This window comes from Pongo pygmaeus, chromosome 21 (assembly GCF_028885625.2).
Source record: "Pongo pygmaeus isolate AG05252 chromosome 21, NHGRI_mPonPyg2-v2.0_pri, whole genome shotgun sequence".
NCBI lineage: Eukaryota > Metazoa > Chordata > Mammalia > Primates > Hominidae > Pongo > Pongo pygmaeus.
Window position 1 is genome coordinate 47535436 of NC_072394.2, and position 21713 is coordinate 47557148.

The 21713-nt window shown below is 37.9% G+C and overlaps 1 protein-coding gene across 7 annotated transcripts in view; it reads left to right on the plus strand.

The window, feature by feature from the left end:
* Positions 1 to 21713, plus strand: part of STK4 (serine/threonine kinase 4) — a 113222-nt gene that overhangs the window by 36472 nt on the left and 55037 nt on the right. The window lies entirely within an intron of this gene.

Here is a 21713-nt window from a genome sequence, read left to right on the forward strand (position 1 = left end):
TAAATCTCAGTCATCATACCATTTCTTTATAATTGATTTTAAGTATTTATTTATTTATTTATTTTTAACAGATAGGGTATTGTTCTTGCCCAGGTTAGCGTACAGTAGGTATGATCGGCTCACTGTAACCTTGATTTCCTGGGCTCAAGCTATCCTCCCACCTCAGTCTCCCAAGTAGCTGGGAGTATGTATAGGTGTGCCCAGCTAATTTTTAAATTTTTTGTAGAGACAGGGTCTTGCTGTGATGCCCAGGCTGGTTTTGGACTCCTGGTCTTAAGTGATCATCCTGCCTTGGCCTTCCAAAGTGCTGGAATTAGAGGTGTGAGCCACCTCTCCTGGCCTGATTTAATATTTAATATTGGACCAGGTACAAGCCTGGGCGCAGATACTGATCTATGTGGTGTTAGATAATTCACTTTCCTCCTATGGGTCTCAGTGCCCTAATCAGTAAAATTAAATAATTACTAACCTTGTTTATTTTCATTGTCCCTTATTCCTCTAATAGTCAACACATTTATAAAAATTGTGTAATTCATGACTTACAGAACTGAAATTTCTAGAGGTTAAAATTTGTGAAAATAGATAGACTTTCATTTAGTTCCTTATTTGAACCTCTATGAAATGTTTGTCCTTGGAAATTAAAATTATAAATGTTAAGGGAGGCTATGCATGTGTGGCAGGGAGTATATGGGATATGGGAACTCTCCTTACCTTCCTCTCAGTTTTGCTGTGAACCTAAAACGTCTCTAAAATTTTTTTTTTTTTGGAGACGGAATCTCACTCTGTAGCCCAGGCTTGGAGTGCAGTGGTGCGATCTTGGCTCACAGCAACGTCCACCTCCTGGGTTCAAGTGATTCTCCTGTCTCAGCCTCCCGAGTAGCTGCAACTACAGGCATGTGCTGCCACACCTGGCTAATTTTTTTGTATTTTTAGTAGAGATGGGGTTTCACCATGTTGGCCAGGCTGGTCTCAAACTCCTGACCTCACATGATCTGCCCACCTCAGCCTCCCAAAGTGTTGGGATTACAGGTTGAGTCACTGTTCCCGGCCTCTAAAAATGTCATTAAAAAAATGATAACTGTTGGTTAGTCCGAGTGCAGTGGTTTACAACTAATTGATCACAACCAGTTTTTTCTTTTTTCTTTTTTTTTTTTGAGACGGAGTCTTCCTCTTTCGCCCAGGCTGGAGTGCAGTGGTGTGATCTTGGCTCACTGCAACCTCTGCCTCCTGAGTTCAAGTGATTCTCCTGCCTCAGCTTCCTGTGTAGCTGGGATTACAGGCGTGTGCCACCATGCCTGGCTAATTTTTGTATTTTTAGTAGAGATGGGGTTTCACCATGTTGGCCAGGCTGGTCTTGAACTCTTGACCTCAAGTGATTCCCCCATCTTGGCCTCCCCAAGTGCTGGGATTAAAAGTCATGAGCCACTGTACCCGGCCACAACCAATTTTTTCTTTGTTTTTCTCCACTCCCACTGTTTCACTTGACTAGCCTTAAAAATAAAAATAAAAAAAAATTAATCTTTTAAGAAATGCCTGTTCATGTCCTTTGCCCAATTTTTCATGGGTTTTTTTTTTCTTGTAAATTTGTTTAAGTTCCTTGTAGATTCTGGATATTAGACCTTTGTCAGATGGGTAGATTGCAAAAGTTTTCTCCCATTATGTAGGTTGTCTGTTCACTCTGATGATAGTTTCTTTCGCTGTGCAGAGACTCTTTAGTTTAATTAGATTCCATTTGTCAATTTTTGCTTTTGTTGCAATTGCTTTTGATATTTTTGTCATGAAATCCTTTTTTTCTCCTTTCTGTTTTTTTCTTTTTTTTTTTGAGACGGAGTCTTGCCCGGTCGCCCAGGCTGGAATGCAGTGGTGCGATCTTGGCTCACTGCAACCTCCGCCTCCCGGGTTCAAGCGATTCTCCTGCCCCAGCCTCCCAAGTAGCTGGGATTACAGGTGCACGCCACTACATCCGGCTAATTTTTTTTGTATTTCTAGTAGAGATGGGGTTTCACTATGTTGGTCAGGCTAGTCTCGAACTCTTGACCTCGTGATCTGCCCGCCTTGGCCTCCCAAAGTGCTGGGATTACAGGCGTGAGCCACCGCGCCCAGCCTCCTTTCTTTCCTTCTGTTGGATTGATTGAGTCCTCACCACCATCACTTCCTTTCCCTTACCTTGATCCCCTCTCCCAGCTCTCTTCTACCAACTGGCAAAGTGTTTGCATAAGTGTATGCTTACTTAAATTTCTACTTTCCTAATAAATTTCAAAGTTAATCGGTATCTCTCTCCTCTTCCTAAATAAGAAAAAGGATTTAAGACACTTTGCCTTTTTTTCAAACTGCCTCTCTCATATTTTGTTATTGTTGTCTATTGCTTTGGTTCACCAGGTTTTTAGAAAACATTAGCAGCTGGGCGCTGTGGCTCACGCCTGTAATCCCAGCACTTTGGGAGGCCGAGGCAGGCGGATCACGAGGTCAGGAGATCGAGACCATCCTGGCTAACACGGTGAAACCCCATCTCCACTAAACAAAATACAAAAAATTAGCCGGGCATGGGGGCGGGCACCTGTAGCCCCAGCTACTCGGGAGGCTGAGGCAGGAGAATGGCGTGAACCTGGGAGGCGGAGGTTGCAGTGAACCGAGATCGCACCACTGCACTCCAGCCTGGGTGACAGAGCAAGACTCCGTCTCAAAAAAAAAAACAAAAAACAAACGTTAGCTACTATAATCATTATTTAGAGTCAATACAATTTATGAACATAGTGAGCTACTAATATGTTTGCTTACCTTTGCTTCTTTAAGCTTATACTTTATCTTATGGGCTCATTTTTCTTCTCCTTTCAGTAGGGTATAATGGGTAGCAAACTTTTATAATTTGTATGGTTAATGAAAGTCTTAATTTTTTTCCTCTTTTTTGAATATAGTTTACTGAGGCATGGATTTCTAAGTTGACTCTTATTTTCTCTTTGTACTTTGAAGAGATCATTTTGATATTTTCTGATATCTGTTGATGGTGATGGAAATTCTGTTGTCAATATTGTTCTTTTGTAGATGATTTACTTTTTTCTCTTTTTTTCATTTTCCTGAATATTTTCTGTTTTAACTTATTGTCTCTATGTTGGATTTTTTTCCCCTTCTAATTCTGCTTCTTCTGGCTCTGTACTTTTCAATCTAAGGACCCAGGACTTTATTCAGTTTTGGAAAATTCTCTTTGGTTTCTCTATTATTATTATTTTTTCTAGGATTTCCTTTTCTCTTTTTTTATTTTATTTTTGTTTCATTTTGTTTCAGATGTATTTATTTATTTATTTATTCCCAGAAATGTGGTCTTGCTATGTTGCCCAGGCAGGTCTTAAACTCCTGGGCTCGTCATCCTCCTACCTCAGTCTCCCAAGCAGCTGGGACTACAGGTGCATACCACTGCTCCGGGCTTGTCTTACAGATTTTTTCTGTTTATCTCTTTGAACGTTTCAATTTCCCTTTAAAAAAAAACTTTCAGATCATGCTATTATTTTGTGTTTTTTGGGTCTGATTTTTCTGTTTATTGTGTTTGTTGTCTCTCATATTGTTACATTTCTTCTTACACTTTGTAAATTTTGTTTTCGAGCTTATGTTTGGTGAGAATTATCTTGCTTGGAGGTCATTTGTATTCCTTGGGTTGTACAGGCATCCCTAGGGCCCTATGGGATATTTCTTTCTAGAGCAGTCTTTAGATTATTTCTCAGTTTCACATTGTACTTGTGGTACAGCCAAGGGAATTGTATTTCTAGAAGTTGATTTTTTCCACCTCTTACCTACCTAAGCAGAAGCCATTTCTAAGTCATCTTCTTAAGCTTCTGGGCAGTATTGTCCTGGCTCCTATCTTTATGCTGGGAATTGAGTTCTGGCTTCCCCCTTTACAGGTATGTCTTGCCTTCTGCCTTATCCTGATTGCTATTTGCACATCAGCCTTAAAGCTAAAGTCCTTGTGATTTGGTTTTCCCAGTAGGCCACTCGGCTCAGTGCTGTGGGTTTCTTTCCTGCTTTTGGCATCTGGAAGTTTTTGTTTTCTGGTTCTGAGCACTATGGGTTGTTTTTTGTTTGTTTGTTTGTTTTTTAAGTCTTGAGTTTCTGTGTGTTTATAACAGGAGGGGAGACCTTAGCACTTCAGCTCATTCCGCTATCTTAACTGTCTACAGAGATGATGTTTCTCCACTTTCTTTATAAAGGAACAGGTTCAGAGATTGTTACTTGTTCATGGTCACATGGCTAGTAAGTGGTGGAGCTGGAAATTGAAAGCACTTCAGAGTTGACCGGGCACAGTAGTTCACGCCTGTAATCCCAGCACTTTGGGAGGCCATGGCGGGTGGATCACAAGGTCAGAAGATCGAGACCAGCCTGGCCAATATGGTGAAACCCCATCTCTACTAAAAATACAAAAATTAGCCGGGCACGGTGGTGGGCGCCTGTAGTCCCAGCTACTCGGAAGGCTGAGGCAGGAGAATAGCTTGAACCCAGGAGGTGGAGGTTGCAGTGAGCTGAAATCGCGCCACTGCACTCCAGCCTGGGTGACAGAGCGAGACTCCGTCCGTCTCAGACAAACAAACAAAAAAAAGAAAGCACTTCAGAGTCTATGCTGTCTTCATTCCACAGAGCTTCTGATTTGTTTTGGTTGCCTATTATATTCATAGGCGTTAGATCCATAATAGAAAACTCATCATAGTTATGGTGATTCTGGTGCTGTCTTTCACTGAGAATCCAGGGATGGCTTTTGTTTGTTCGAAACAATTATTTATTCATTTATTTATTTTAAAAATTTCAACTTTTATTTTACATACGAGGGTACATGTGCAGGCTTGATGCATAAATATATTATACCCAGGTAATGAGTATAGCACCCAGTAGCTAGTTTTTCGACCCATGGTCCCCTTTCTCCCTCTCACCTCTAGTAGTCTGCAGTGTCTGTTATTGTCATGTTTATATCCATGTGTGCTCAGTGTTTAGCTCCCACTAAGTGAACACATGTGGTATTTGGTTTTCTGTTTTTGTGTTAGTTCGCTTGGAATTATGGCCTCCAGCTCCATCCATGTTGCTGCAAAGGACATAATTGCATTTCTTTAACAGAGTCTTGCGCTGTCGCCCAGGCTAGAGTGCGTTGGCGCGACCTCGGCTCACTGCAACCTCTGCCTCCCAGGTTCAAGCAATTCTCCTGTCTCAGCCTCCTGAGTAGCTGGGATTACAGGCGTGTACCACCACACCTGGCTAATTTTTGTATTTTTAGTAGAGACAGGGTTTCACCATGTCGTCCAGGCTGGTCTCAAACTCCTGACCTCAAAGGATCCACCCGCCATGGCCTCCCAAATTGCTGGGATTACAGGCGTTAGCCACTGCGCCTGGCCTAATTGCATTCTTTTTTTATGGCTGCTTACGTGGATGGTTGTGTAGTATTCCATGGCATATATGTATCATATTTTCTTTATCCAGTCCACTATTGATGGGCACCTAGGTTGATTCCATATCTTTGCTATTGTGAATAGTGTGATAGTAAGCTCATCGTATGAGTGCATGTGAATTTTTGGTAGAATGATTTATTTTCTTTTGGGTATATAGCCAGTAATGGGATCGCTGGGTCAAATGGGATTGCTGTTTTAAGTTCTTTGAGAAATTAGCAAACTGCTTTTCACAGTGGCTGAACTAACTTACATTCCTACCAACAGTATATAACCATTCCCATTTCTCCATAGCCTCACAAGCATCTGTTGTTTTCTGACCTTTTTTTTAGTAATAGCCATTCTTACTGGTATAAGATATCTATCTCATTGTGGTTTGGATTTGGATTTCTCTGATGATTAGTGATGCTGAACATTTTTTCATATATTTGTTGGCCGCTTGTATGTCTTCTTTTGAGAAGTGTCTGTTTATGTCCTTTGCCCATTTTTTAGTGGAATTGTTTTTTGCTTGTTGATTTGTGTAAGTTTTTTTTTTTTTTTTTATAGATTCTGGATATTAGACCTTTGTTGAATGTATAGTTTGTGAATATTTTCTCCCTTTCTGTAGGTTGTTTACACGGTTGACAGTTTCTTTTGCTGTTGTGCAGAAGCTCTTTAGTTTAGGTCCCACTTCTCAATTTTTGCTTTTGTTGCAATTGCTTTTGAGGACTTGGCCAAAAACTTTTTGCCAAGGCCAATGTTGTGAAGGGTATCGCCTAGGTTTTCTTTTTGGATTTTTATAGCTTGAGGTCTTACATTTAAATCTTTAATCCATCTTCACTTAATTTTTATATATGGTGAAAGGTAAGGATCCACTTTCAATCTTCTTAATATGGCTAGTCAGTTATCCCAGTACCATTTATTAAACAGGATGTCCTTTACCCATTGCTTGTTTTTGTTGGCCTTGTCGAATATCAGATGGTTGTAGGTGTGCAGCTTTATTTCTGAGTTTCCTATTCTGTTCCATTGGTCTGTGTGTCTGTTGTTGTACCAGTACCAGAACAGCATTCTGGTTACTATAGTCTTATAGTTTGAAGTCGGGTAGTGCACTGCCTCTGGCTTTGTTCTTTTTGCTTAGGATTGCTTTGGCTATTTGGGCTCTTTTTGGTTCCATATAAATTTTAGAATAGTTTTTTCTAGTTCCGTGAAGAATGTCATTGGCAATTTTAAGGAATAGTACGGAATCTGTAAATTGCTTCAGACAGTATACACATTTTAATTATATTGATTCTTCCTATCCATGAGCATACAACGTTTTTCCATTTATTTGTGCTGTCTCTGATTTCTTTCAGCAGTGTTTTGTAGTTCTCGTAGAGATCCTTCGCTTCCTTGGTTACCTGTATTCTTAGGTATTTCATTTTCTTTGTGGCTGTTGTAAGTAGGATTGCGTTCTTGATTTCACTCTCAGCCTGGCCATTGTTTGTGTAGAGAAATGCTACTGATTTTTGTACATTTTTTTATCCTGAAACTTTACTAAAGGTGCTTATCAATTCTAGTAGCCTTTTGACAGAGTCTTTAGGATTTTCTAGGTATAGAATCATATTGTCAGTAAAGAGAGATAGTTTGACTTCTTTTCCTATTTGAGTGCATTTTATTTCTTTCTTTTGCCTGGTTGCGCTGGCTAGGACTTCCCAATTATTTATTTGTTTATTTATTTTTTTCTGAGATGGAGTCTTGCTCTGTTGCCCAGGCTGGAGTGCAGTGGTGCGATCTCAGCTTAGTGCAACCTGTGCCTCCCGGGTTCAAGCGATTCTGCTGCCTCAGCCTCCTGAGGTTGGGATTACAGGTGCATGCCACCACACCCGGCTAATTTTTATGTTTTTAGTAGAGATGGGGTTTCACCATATTGGGCAGGCTGGTCTCGAAATCCTGACCTCGTGATCCGCCTGCCTCTGCCTCCCAAAGTGCTGGGATTACAGGCGTGAGCCACCACGCCCAGCCTCCCAATTATTTATTATATGTAACTTATGTGTTATACTCAATAGGATAGATGTTATAACTGCTAATAATAATTATTAGTGATTAGGCACTTAATATATACCACACACTATGATTTATCCTTTAAGCATTTCACATATTTTGATCATTACAACCTTGCTGTGTGGTAAATGGAACCACTCCCTGTTTAATAGCAGTTGAAACCCAATTGCAGAGATTAAGTAACATGCTTGTGATTGTATAATGAGTAATAGAAAAGCCAAGATTTGAACCCAGATATGTTTGATTTCAGAGGTTATGTTCTGAATCATTAGATTATACTACTTCTAGCAGAGCCCTTTTATCAAGTGTTGGGAGCTGGGACTAAGGCTTATGTTACAGATCATATGTTGGTAAGTCTCAGCTTGTAGTAATGTACTTCTCCTTGCTGGTTGTTTTGATAACCAGTTACTCTACATATGTCCTCAGGATTTCCAGAAGGAAAGGACAGATGGTTTTCAAAGGGGGCATGCCTCTGATAAACTAATGATATTGTTACCTCTGAGGGAATTTGTTTTGGATGTATATATCTGAATCTATAGGAAGGAGTCATCTTGCAGTTGGAGGGAAGGGATTAAGGTGGGATTTGATTGCTTTTAAGTGGCCTCAAGCATACATGTGAGAACGAAAGAGGCAAACCATGGTCCATGTTACTTTGAAAACCTCTGTCTGGATAAAATATTAGATTGGGGATTTTGGAAGGTTTCTTCTATTTGTCTAGATATGTTCTTGTTTTTGTTGTTGTTTTTGTTTTTGAATAAGGGCTCTAGAATAACCTTGTTTACCTCCCCAAACAGCAGGATACATTATTGAGGTGACATGAGAGGGTCTGTCAGTGTTAGGATCATTGTGCATTCTCTGGGCCAGCAGAGGGAGCTCTGTATTAAGTTAATGGGTTATAATTGTGTTCCCATTTGAGTTCACAAATCCCCTTTATATAAAGGTAGGCTTCATGCTAGAACAAGACCACTATTTATTCATTCTTAAGTGTATTTTAAGTAACCACAGTGACACTAGGACAATGTCTTTATTTTATTTAGTTGGGAGACTGGATACCTCATACTTGGCAAAGTTCAAATAAGTCAGCCAAAACATCTCAAAATGGTCACTTTTTCTCTCCCTTCCCAGATTTCTCAGTGGACTTGACACAATTGGTGTTCTTTTTCTGTAGCGTGGTACCATGCATATGGTTTTTAAACTGTAATCAGCTAAAATGGCCTTACTTGAATAACTGAATAAATTTTTTAAAAAACCTAATATTTCTTGTGTAGGACTGACTTGAAAGTTCTTGTGTAGAACATACATATATATATATATTTTTTAAGTCAAGTTGTTGGGAGCCAGGACTAAGGCTTACGTTACAGTAAATTACAGTAAAAGTATATATATTCCTGATATAGATCAGGAATTTGTTTTTGTTTACAATATGGGCTCTAGTAATCTGTTTTATTTTTCCATCTGAAAGACTTGCTTCCTCCCTCTATCCAGGTCTTTGATCCTGTCACCTTCTCAGTCCTTCTTTGACCATTTGTCTACAATAGATTTCCCATCCCCTTATTTTTCTTTTCATCACAGATTACTTCTTGAAATTTATATCACTATTCTCCGACATAATTTTTTTTTTTTTTTTTGAGATGGAGTCTTGCTCTGTCACCAGGCTAGAGTGCAGTGGCACGATCTCAGCTCACTGCAACCTCTGCCCCCTGGGTTCAAGCAATTCCCCTGTCTCAGCTTCCCAAGTAGCTGGGACTACAGGCGCGCACCACCACTCCCGGCTAATGTTTTGTATTTTAGTAGAGATAGGGTTTCACCGTGTTGGCCAGGATAGTCTCGATCTCCTGACCTCGTGATCCGTCTACCTCGGCCTCCCAAAGTGCTGGGATTACAGGCATGAGCCACTGCACCCGGCCTCTCCCATATAAATTTTAGGATCAGTGTATCAAATTTTATAAAATACTACTGGAATTTTGACTTAATTGCATTGGATACACATTAATTAGGCAGAATTGCCATCTCTACGTTAATTCTTTCTATGCATGAACATGGTTTATTTATCTTTCAATCTGTTTGGTCTATCTTTTATATTCTTAGATAATTTTATAATTGTACCCACAAAGATGTTTTAGAGCTTTTTGTTAAATCTATTTTTAGATACTTATTTGTTGCTACAAATGGCATAGTTTAAAAAACTTTTGTTTCTAACATTTTTCTTCTATAGACAACTACTGTAGATATTTATGGACTGTTTTATTCATTGTAACAGGGTTTCTGGAGATTGCCTTTTTAAAAAAATGGAGACAGTCTTATTGTCTATGAATTATGATTATAGTTTTTCCTTTTGATCTTTACATATAATTTTCTTCTTCTTTTTTTTTTTTTTTGAGGCACTGTCTCACTCTGGAATGCAGTGGCACGATCCTAGCTCACTGCAGCCTTGAATTCCTGGGGCCAAGCAATCCTCCTGCCTCAGCCACCTGAGTAGCTGGGACCACAGGCATGTGCCGCCACACCTGTGATTTTTTTTTTTTTTTTGTAGAGATGGGATCTCCCTGTGTTGCCCAGGCTGGTCTGGAACTCTGGGTGCAGCTAATCCTCCTTCCTCAACCTCCCAAAGTAGTGGGATTACAGGTGTGAACCACCAAGCCTGGCCAAGGTTTTTTTTTCTTATTAAGACCTCCAATACAGTGTTGCATAGTAGAGCTGGTAGTGGACATTCTTGTCTTGTTGCTCACTTTAAAGAAAATTCTTGGGATTTTTTACCATTGAGTCTGATTTTGCAGCAGAATTTGGTCAATACCCCTTAACAGGCTAAATAAGTTTTGATCTATTTTTAGTTTAAGAGATTTTATTAAAAAAAATTCTTTAATTGATGTTGTTTTTGTCTTTTTTAGTTAGCGTTTTAATTTTCTTGCTTACTAATACATTTAATCAACATTGTAACTTTTTCTCTTAGTTCTGTTTTAGCTGTATTCCATACATTTTCATGTGTGGTATATTGTAAATATTTTTTTCCAGTGCGTAGTGCTTGTGCTGTACACATTTATTTTTTAACCCATGAGTTATTCAGAAGTGTTTTTTAATAGCAAATGTATGATTTTTAAAAACTGCTTATTTAAAATTTTTAATTTATAGAATTGCAGTTGAAGAGTGTGGCCTGTGTTATATCAATTCTTTGTTATTTTTTGAGACATTGTGGCCTAACGTTATTAATTTTCATTAAATGTGCTTTGTGTGTCTTAAAAATAATGTATTTTCTAATTGTTTGGTGCAGGAATCTATGTAATTAGCAATCAGTTGCTAATTGTCTTTCATTTGTCTATTCTTTACCAATTTTTGATACTTGATCTTCTAAGCTTCTGAAGGAGATTTGTTAAAATTGTTAAATTGTTAAGATTGTCACTGTGTGGTTGTGGGTTTTGTTAATTTTGGTATTACTCACATATGTCATCCAAAGTAATATATTGGTGGCACTGAATACAATTGGTAGTACGTGAAAATGATGGAATTTTTTACATATTTTCTCTGTTTTATATTAAATTATGTATTTTCTCTTTCTTTTATCTTAATATGCAGAAAAATAGTTTCACCATTATCCGTTTTCAAGCAACCATTTTTTTAAAGGAGAGGAATTTCTTCTGTTTTATTTGATCATTATGAAATACGGTGTTAATATTTAGAGCTAAAATGAAAACGGTCCAGGATGTGGTGGCTCATGCCTGTAATCTCAGCACTTTGGGAGACCGAGGTGGGTGGATCACTTGAGGTCAGGAGCTCGAGACCAGCCTGACCAGCATGGCGAAACCCCATCTCTACTAAAAATACAAAAAATCAGTTGGGCGTAGTGGGGCGTGCCTGTAATCCCAGCTACTAAGGAAGCTGAGGCAGGAGAATTTCTTGAACCCGGTAGGCGGAGATTGCAGTGGGCCAAGATCGTACCACTATACACCAGCCTGGGTGGCAGAGCAAGACTCTGTCTCAAAATAAAATAAAATAAAGTAAAATGGAAAGGATTAATTTTATACTTGACGTAGAAAGAATCCAAGCTTTCACAACATTATTAAATATTTAAAAAGTAAATTATACGTTTGAAAGCAAAAAAAATTTTTTTTTTAGAGGCAGAGATAACAAAAACACTTTGGAGCAACTGAAGTAGCTTAATTTGCACAGATTTGTAGTTTAGCAGTTAAATGCTTTTGCCCCTCATGAGGAAATGACAAGCCGAAGGATGGCCACTTGTAATAACATGTACTCATCCACTAAAGATTTGACATGCGACGGTTCTTCCTCTCAGGATTTATTGGCGATAATGTCATGGTTTTCTTGTCCTTACCACGTTCCCAAGAGATGCATAGCCCTGGTCACCCCTCCTCATCTCCAGGCTTAATAGGTCAATGGGAGGCAGAATTTGGACTACTAATTGAAAGAATGTTTCCCCTGACCAAGCCTTCAAATTAGATTCAGTGAGTTGAAGGGAGTGAGATGATGATTCCTCTTTAAAACTTGTACTTAGTGCATAAGATTCTAATTTTTCTCCCAGAGCAACAGCCACATTAATCTCTTTGAAATAGAATTTTAGAGCATAATGACGTAATTAAGTTAGGGCAACTAAGAGACATGTTTTAGTTAAATTACTGAGATAGTATTTTGTGGTAAAAACATTATGTGTTTATAGTTCCTCAGAAAGTCCTAAGTTTCACGAAGGCACCTATTGTTGCTGTGAGTTTCCTCATGTTGAAATCAGGTGAAAGGCTATGCTGTTGTCAAAATGATTTTACTTCCACACCGTCCATCAGATACTGATTTCAGAGCTGCATAAGATAGGAATTCTTGACTCAGAGCCTATTTTCTTTCCATCTGCAGTTTGAAAGGGGTTGTTAGAACATTGTCTCCCTTGTGTGTTATCTGTCTTATTCTCTCTGACTCAGATTATGGCATTTGCAAGTACAGTAATTAGGACATAAAGTACTGCAAGTATTTTAACACTTCTTTTACCACAGTAGCCTTACCGTTCAATTTCTGATCCCTTCAGGATTTAAACATCTATCATCAGAGTATTGTGTTGGTGTATGCTTGCCACTCACAGTCAGCATCATATGAGAGTTTCAGACAGCGTTAGTGCAGTTATGCACCCCAAAACTAAAGCTGAAAACATTTGATTTTGTTGGGACCCTATCTCTGAGTAAGGGCAAGAGAAGGACAAAGGAGTAGTGGAGTGAACATTGATTTTTAGCTTCAGAGTCTTTGGCTTGAAACTTCGCTCAGGGTCTTACAGACTACGTCACCTTGGTCAAGTTCTTTCTTTTTTGAACCTCAGTTTCCTGGTCTGAAAAAATGGGGCACCAAAGTTCCTATTTTGTAGTTTTGTCAAGATGATATGAGATTGTATGTGTAAAATATTTAATGTGTAAATGCTCAAAAATGGAAGGTATTATAATAAGTCTTTTAATGTATGAGAGTGTTTTTTTCATTGGACCTAAACATTTCTTCAACAGTGCTACTTTTCTTCTTCCTAATTCCATTTCTCTTGATGCTAACTTTTTATTAACTTTTAGTTTTTACTCTTGGTATTAATGGTGTTTTGTAAGTGCCACCCCAAGAATGCCTGAGTGCTGGCATGAACATGGTTGAGCTAAGGGATGGTCACTTGTTAGTTTCAGTAACATTTTACCATTGTGCTGAGAAGAGAGAGGGAGGCTCTGTGTGGTGTGTGTCTGTGTGTGTCTGTGTTTTAAATTCCTTGGCAATAAGATGATACATGTTTTGAGAATCTGTTAAATAGCTCAGAATACAAGATGACAGATTTTTAAGAGGGCCAGACTTTAGATACACATGGGCCTTCTTTTGTAAAGTTTCAGCCTCTTATCTTAATACAGTGGAATTTATTACCGACTGGATTTTTTTCCACCCCCGAAAGATAACCCCTGTGGTTCACTGTGCATTTTATCAGTAGCTCCCTCATGGGTGAGATTTACAATAGAAGAGCAGACATCTTGGTACTTAGGTTTTTCTCACAGTTTCAAAAATAATTCAAGATTGTCCTGCCAGAGTGCAGACTAAATCCTAATTGTTTGTGCAGTTTTTCTTATTGTATCCAGATGCTGGGCCCCCTTTTATCTTTGGAAACCATTAGCATTCTTGATTCTTTTGGAATGAGCCAAAAAGCACAGACTCCTGGTGCCTGAAAATTCATTCAGAACACGCTGCCAGACCACATTTTAGGATATGAAAGTACCAGATCTCAGTGTAACTTGGGTGAAGGGCTCAAGGCCTATATATTTTGAAAGATAGCTGCTCCAGTATAGTTATATTGGTAAAAGGAGTGCCAAGAACAGCCATGGGGGAAATACATTTTTCAAGAGAGGGCAGTAGCATAATGGTAATGAAGAACATAGGAAAGTGAATCACAAAAGATATACTTTGGTCCTTAAGCCTAAGAGGCAGATAAATCTTTCTTCATCAGTTAGTGGAATATATTATTTCTCTTTTGTTCTAAGCTTGCTGTTCTGACCTTCTTTTGTTCAGCAAGAAAATGGAGATACATTTTTAAATATCAATTTAAGTGGATCTATAAAGAAAAAGCAGATGATTCTTTTCAAATGTTTGTGCTCTAGAAATATCAATTTGGAATCAGTATTTGTTTATAATGAATATTTAATACCAACCAAGAAGCATTTATTAGATAGTCACTATGTGTCATTAACATGTAGAGTATGAAAACCAAATGAGGCATTCGCTGCTTTCAGTAACTTATATATTAAAAGGGGAAGATGACATTTGTCACTATCATTATCTAATACTTATGGCATGTGTACTGTTCTAATTGTTCTGATTCCTTATGTGTATAGAGCATTACTCTAGGCGCTTCAAATAATAGTATTTGATAATGATGCAACGTAGGAGAAAGGACCTCTACATATGAAGGTAATGATAACTAAGACAAATGCTAGGTAAGTGGTACAGGAAAGCGTTAAAGGATTTGTGAAAAGGAAGGCAATGACTCATATATGCAGGAAGGCTGGGGAAGGATGTTACAGGCAGGTGCAAAGTCAGAAAGGTAGAAGTGTGTTTTCATTATTCAGATTGGCTGAAGCAGATGTGGGTGTTGACTGGATTTTGGAAGACTTTGAATTCGAAAGTAAGGAGTTTGAACCTGATTCTCCTGTTAATAGGGTATCTGAAGACACTTTGACTAGGAAAGTGATAAAATGGAGTGTCAAAAGACTGTAAAAGGTGAGACCAATTAGGAAATTATTGCAAGAACCAAGATGTGGACCATTCTCACCTGTGAACATTTTTTATCTTTTTAGATGTGCTGCCACTATTGCTCTAGTTAGTAACCCTTTGAATTTTGGATTTAGATTCTTTGAATTGATATATTTCAGTTCACCAGAATTAAAACAGCTAGAGCACCATTGCCCAGAAATTAAGTCCATTCATATAGAGGCAATTACTGAAACTGCTTAACTGGAAGAGTTATTCTGGGCTCCAGGGAACCTTATAACTTATGATTCCAGCAATTCTTAGTGGTTTCAAAGGACATTCAAAGGAATATTTATGGCCGTACACAGCTACTTGGATAGTAACCAGTGTAATTAAATGAGCTGATACATGTAAAGCACTTAGGTGCCTGGTAACAAAAACAAAACCCAAAACCACACACTCATAACAAATGTTAGAAAAGAACAAACCCTGTGATAAGAATTGCACAGTAAGGCATATTATTCCAAGCCAGAGGAAAACATTAGCAGGATTACCAGAGTTGTTTTTTTTTTTTTTTTCCTGCAAACATTCATGCATGAAACAGAGAAAAAAAGGCAGACTCTGCCCAGTTCTCTGGTTTGCACAGAATTAATTACGATTTAAGTAGAAAAGAGTCATTGTAGGAATTAAGGAAATAGTAGGTTGACCATTGTGGTTTACTTAGTGACAGTCTGGAAAATGAAGGTGTGAAATTGAAGGTCATGAAGTTTAAGGTCTAGTAGATGGTCATTCCAATGGAACAGTGGGCTTCAGTCTTTGGTCAAGGTCCTTCCCAGTTATGACTACCCAGGCATTATGTTGTAGTTCATATGAATCCAGAAATAAGAGCAAATAGTAAAGGAAAGGTGTCTTGCTGCTTAAAAAAAATTGAGTTACTGACATATAATTTACACACCATACAATTTATTCATTTAAAGTGTACAGTTTAATGGTTTTTAGTTTATTCACAGAGTTGTGCAACCATCACCACAATCTAATTTTTAAAATTCTATCTAATTTTTAAAGTTTCACTTTTTTTTTTTTTTTTTTTTTGTAATTTGGAGACAGGATCTTGGTCTGTTGCCCAGGCTGAAGTGCAGTGGCATGATCATAGCTTACTGCAGTCTTGAGCTGGGCTAAAGTGATCCTTCTGCCTTAGCCTCCTGAGTAGTTGGGACTACAGGTGTGCACCACTATGCCCGGCTAATTTAAAAAAAAATTTTTTTGTAGAGACAGGGTCTCACTATGTTGCTCAGTCTAGTCTCGAACTCGTGGCCTCAAGCCATCCTCCTGCCTTGGCCACCTGAAGTGCTGGGATTACAGGCATGAGCCGCCATGCCTGGCCACTGTTTTTAAATTGAGATATAATTTATATGTCATAAAATTTGCCATTTTAAAGCGTGGAATTCAGTGGTTTTTTAGGATATTAACAAGGTGTTGCAACTTTAAGCACTATTGAATTCAAGACATTTTTATCATCCCCTCAAAAAACTCTAATCCTGTTAGCAGTCACTTCTCATTTGCCTCTCACCCCCAGGCAACCATTAATCTACTTTCTGTCTCTATAGATTTGCCTATTTTGGACATTTTGTGTAAATGGAATCATATAACATGTGGCCTTTTGAGAATGGTGTCTTTCATTTTGCATAATGTTTTTGAGGTTTATCCATGTTATAGCATGTATCACTATTTCTTTTTGTTGCTGAATAATATTCCGCTGTATGAATACACTGCATTTTGTTTATCTGTTCATCAGCTGATAGACATTTGGGTTGTTGCTTCCTTCTGCTTTTACGTAGCATTTTTCAAAGAAAAATAAATGAAAGATACAGTTGCTTATGAATTCATTGCTTTGTCTGTAGGCTTAGACAGATTGTTCATTTAGCTTGACAAATGCTGCTTACAAAGAAAAATAGGCCAGTCTTAGTATAGGAATTCATGCATTTCCGGCATCAGATAAAAGAATCAGAGCAAGATGTGGTATTTTCAAGGCTTGATTTCTCTCTTCAGTCCATTCTTTCTACGGCTTTAGGTTTCTTGTATTATCATTCAGCTGAACATCTTTATTTCTTGGGATATATCTGAAAAAATACACTAGCTCAAGTTAAAACAAAAAACCCACCAGCTAGCTGAAGCCCTGGGGGACAGCATGGCCTTTAATCAGCTTGGAATGATTCTCTTATGCTTTTCAACCTGACAGGCTGCTGTCCAGCACACTTGATCATCTATCTAGCTAACGGGTGCTGAAAGAAAAGTTCAAAGATAAGGTTACTGGGAAAATTACATTTCCCCGCTCTTTCCGCACTTAGTTTAATGGCAGTCCTAACATGTCAAGAATCTTTATTTTGATTTCAGAGACTGTACAATATGAGATGTAGCTCACTAAACTTAAAACCTGACATTTGGCATTCAAGTCCCATCCTTGTTGGTTACTAGCTTAGAAATCTGCAAATTTCTCACTTGTAAAAGGGGCATAATGACACATATCTCAAAAGACTCTTTGAAGATTAAGTGATATAGTACATTTTCTGGCACTTGATAGATGCCTATTAAGTGTAAGGCTTTTCCCCCTCTACTTTATATGGTGGTCATGCAGTTTGGATGTGCAGTTTGGATGAGACCATTATGTGAAAGCACCTAGTAGAAAGCCTGAAATGTAGAAGGTATTTAGTGAATGTTAGTTGAATTTGAACCTAAGTTTCCAAAGAATAGAACTCTTTTTCGAGATTTAGGGGTGTATGTTTATGCGTGTGTGTGTGTATGTTTATGTTTATGTGAGATGGAGATACTGAAACTGTATCAGTTAGCTTTTGCTGCATTATAAACCACCCTAAAATTTAGTGGTTTAAAATAGCCATTTTATTTAACTTGATTCATGATTCCGTAAGTGGGCAGTTAGGTTGGACTCATGTAGGCAGGCAATTCTGGTCTGAGCTGGTTAGCTGTGCTCTGTGGTCAGCTGGTGCAATAACTGCTGGGGATGGCTGATTTATTTGTTGAGACATTTGTTGACTTGGGCCTCTCCATATAGTATTTCACCATCCAGCAGGCTCAATCAGGTTTATTTATATTATAGTAAAATATACAAGACTTTTTTTTTTTTTTTTTTTTTTTTGAAACAGGGTCTTGTTCTGTTACCCAGGCTGGAGTGCAGTTGTGCGATCATAGCTCACTGCAGCCTTGACCTCCTGAGCTCAGGTGATACTCCTGCCTCAGCCTCCCAAATATTTGAGACCACAGGTGCGTGCCACCACACCCAGCTAATTTTTTAAAAAAATTGTTATTTGTAGAGACCGGGTCTTGCTATGTTGCCCAGGCTGGTCTCGAACTCCTGGGCTCAAGCAGTCCTCCCACCTTGGCCTCCAAAGTGGTGGGAATACAAGCATGAGCCACCATGCCCAGCCTACACAAGAATTTTTAAGTCTCTTCTTGCTGTACATTTGCTATTGTCTCAATGACCAAAGCAGGTTAGATAGCCAGGCCCAGAGCCATTGTAAGAGGGAGTAAGGTAAGGATGAAGATACCAAGAGGAAATTGTTGTGACCATTTTTAAAAACAATTTATCTTAGATACTAATTGTGATAGGAATGCAAATCTGTTTACTGAGAATTATTATCAGTCTATAAAATCAGACTTAGAACAGGTGCTGCAATGTAATGACAGTGTTATTCACAATAGGAATGCTGTCTTCTTCATATAAACTTAACATGTCAGTAAAGCACTCTCACACATAAAGAAAGAACCATTATGGTAGAGGCATTTAATTTCTGGAATCACTAAATGCAAGGATCAGCTAATTATTTTTGAGTGTCTGCTGTTTCTTGCCGGTTAAGGTAGCTTCCCTTATCAGTCAGTTCATTCAATTTTTCACTTTAGTTCCATAAAATATTTCATCTGCATCTCTAGACGATATCTTTATTACAGTTTGAGTCACCTCTTCCATCTGTTAAACCACCAACAACAAAAAATCCAAAGAATCAGAGATACTCTTGTCACTAAAATATTTCTTGAGTCTTAACTATTTTTCACTTTGGTCTTTGCTTTATGCCCGTACACATCTAGTTGTAGCATGTTTTAGATTAGAGGCATCCAGTATCATAATCCTACTAGAGATAAGAACTTCTTCTTTTGAATAGTTATTAATAACTGAGCATAAATATGTTTTCATATGCTACTGCCAAGTCATAAAATCACGGAATTTTTCAAAGCTGCAGGGAACATTAGATATAATCCGGCCCTGTGTCTTCTTTTTGCAGATTGGGAAGCTGTGGTTTTACCAAGATCATATAGTCAGAACCAGAATCTAAATCTTTCCACTGCAGGATAGGGATTTACTTTCCATTTTTTTAAATTATGGTAAAATATACATAACATAAAATTTGAGGAGAGGAATTTTTCCATGCTTCTGTCTCTAAAATCAAGTTTAGCTTTTTGGCAATCTGATAAATGTAACATTTTAACTAATCATTTTGCTATAATTAAATTTCTAATACATATGTGCATTTTACTTGCAGCTTATATCTGAATATGTGGTTAGATAAAAAAACTTCTCTTTTTATTTCACTTTAGTTTTTGGAACTTTGAATTCTAATAAATGTCAGGTATAATCAGGTCCCCGGTATTGATATCAGAAGGTAAAAGCAAATACATTTTAGATAGACTTTCTTATTTGTGGATTTTCATTGTTGAAAGAGACAAAGAACAGTTGGTGTTTTAACTCCAAAAATTAGAAATTTTTAAGTGGGTTGATAAGAAAGAAGAACTCAAATATGAGGCAAGCAGATGTTCTCACTTTTTCATCTGAACAGTGACAGAAATTAGACAAATAATTATATTCTCACTTAACAGACATTTCTTTGATTTTTATGACATGGTTTAGAATTAGACCACAGAAATGTTATCTTTAGTGTTTCATCATCCTTGGTTTAAAGATTCAATTTCTTAAGTCCACCTGTATTGCAACTGAAAGTAATTAATGAAGAACCATAGAAATATATTGTTTTGTTGTTGGATATAATAAATTTTACAAAAGAATGACGCCCTTATGGTTTTTGTAAATTCCATTGGAGAAAAAGTTTTAAATTACCTGTTATTTCTGTCCAGAAGTCACCATTTTTATTGATGAACTCAATTTAGTCATTTATCTGTGCATATATAAAGATGAATGGATGGATGGATAAACAGACATGAATGACAGAAATAATGAGATGAGAGAGGTTGGTGCGTGATATATGCAGCGTACTCTCAAATTTTAAGTGTGTATTTCCTGAGAAAGAAGATACCCTCTTTTGTTTGTATTTCCTACAAAGGAGTTGCTCTTTTTTGTTACCACAATAAAGTGGTCAAAGAGTGATTTTTCCTTTTTATTTCTTGAGACCGTGTCTCACTCTGTCTCCCAGGCTGGAGTGCAGTTGCATAATCATGGCTCTAACATCATACCTAGAGCACACAAAACAAAACACCATATACTTGCTGATTGGTCCTAGCAAATAATGTATTTAATTCTTAATTAGTGAGGAGAAAACAGTGTAGTAGGAAACCATTGGCAGTGTGTGGATATGGGCAGATATAGGATTGGCTGCTGTTGATCTTAGCAATGGTGATAGTGAGAAAAATGACAAACGTTCTGAGAGGTAGAGCGGCTGGCCTGAAGGACTAGGAAGTGTCATGAAATAAGTAAGATTGCATAGACCAAGGGTGCCTGGAGAGAAACACTTGCTGTTCTTTATCTTCTAGATACCTTCTCATCTACTTCTTAAGGTGCTGAACCTTCTGGTTGTTTTTCCTGATTACTATGGGAAAGGGCCGTATAAACCCCTATGTTCATGGAAAGCAATGAAAAGTACTTCCTATATTTCCCTATATTAGAATACTAATCACAGGCACAAAGATACTTCAACCTTTGAAACAGGTACATTCAGCTAGCTTGATTTTTAAATCATGCCAGGTAAAATTATTCTTTCTGCTCTTGTTACTAATAACCAATAGCTGCTGTATTCTGCTGTCTTAACGGTTACTGCTGCTATGTAACTGCTGATGCTTTTCTCCAGGATGGTTTGAGGCATCATCTAAGTCCCCTTTTACCAGTCTTCCCTGACCACACAGCATGCAAGAACTGGGCACATATAATTCTTTTAATCAATTCTATTTATTTAATACCTGTTCAATACTAACTTCTTTTTTTTTTTTTTTTTTTTTTTTAGACAGAGTCTCGCTCTGTCACCCAGGCTGGAGTGCAGTGGCGCAATCTCAGCTCACTGCAAGCTCTGCCTCCTGCGTTCACGCCTCAGCCTCCCAAGTAGTTGGGACTACAGGCGCCCGCCACCATGCCGGGCTAATTTTTTGTATTTTTAGTAGAGATGGGGTTTCATCGTATTAGCCAGGATGGTCTCGATCTCCTGGCCTCGTGATCTGCCCACCTCGGCCTCCCAAAGTGCTAGGATTACAGGCGTGAGCCACCGCGCCTGACCCAATACTAACTTCTTTAAAAAATGTTCATGAGAAGTAAATAAAATCACCAATAGTCCTACTACCAGAGATAAACCCTGTTAACATTTTGGGTATTTTCCCCTAGTTTTTTTTTTTTCTCCTATATGTATGATTTTATAGAGTCAAAATCATACTGTATATATAATACTGTATCCTATTTTTTTGTAAGTTTATTGGAAGCCATATGTAGATAGTATTTTTAAAGTTACATAATATTTCATAGAGTGGATGAATTGTGATTTATTTATGTTTTCTTTTTCATGTATATTTTTCTCATTATTCCAGTTAGATGATGAGATTATCAAAGAAAGTCACCCTACTGTATCATCCCCTCTTCCTACTTAAATGCCTGTAGAGAATATTGTATATGATAGATGCTAAATATTTTTGCTTGCTTCTGTTTCATTCTAAATATTACAGGAGCTATTTGCTATAGGAGACTCCAAATGTATTATTTGCAGATTATCAGAATCATTGCATCACCCAAATCTTTCCATTTAGAAAAAGGGACCCCAGGGAAATTTCTGAATGTATTTTAGGGGAAATCTT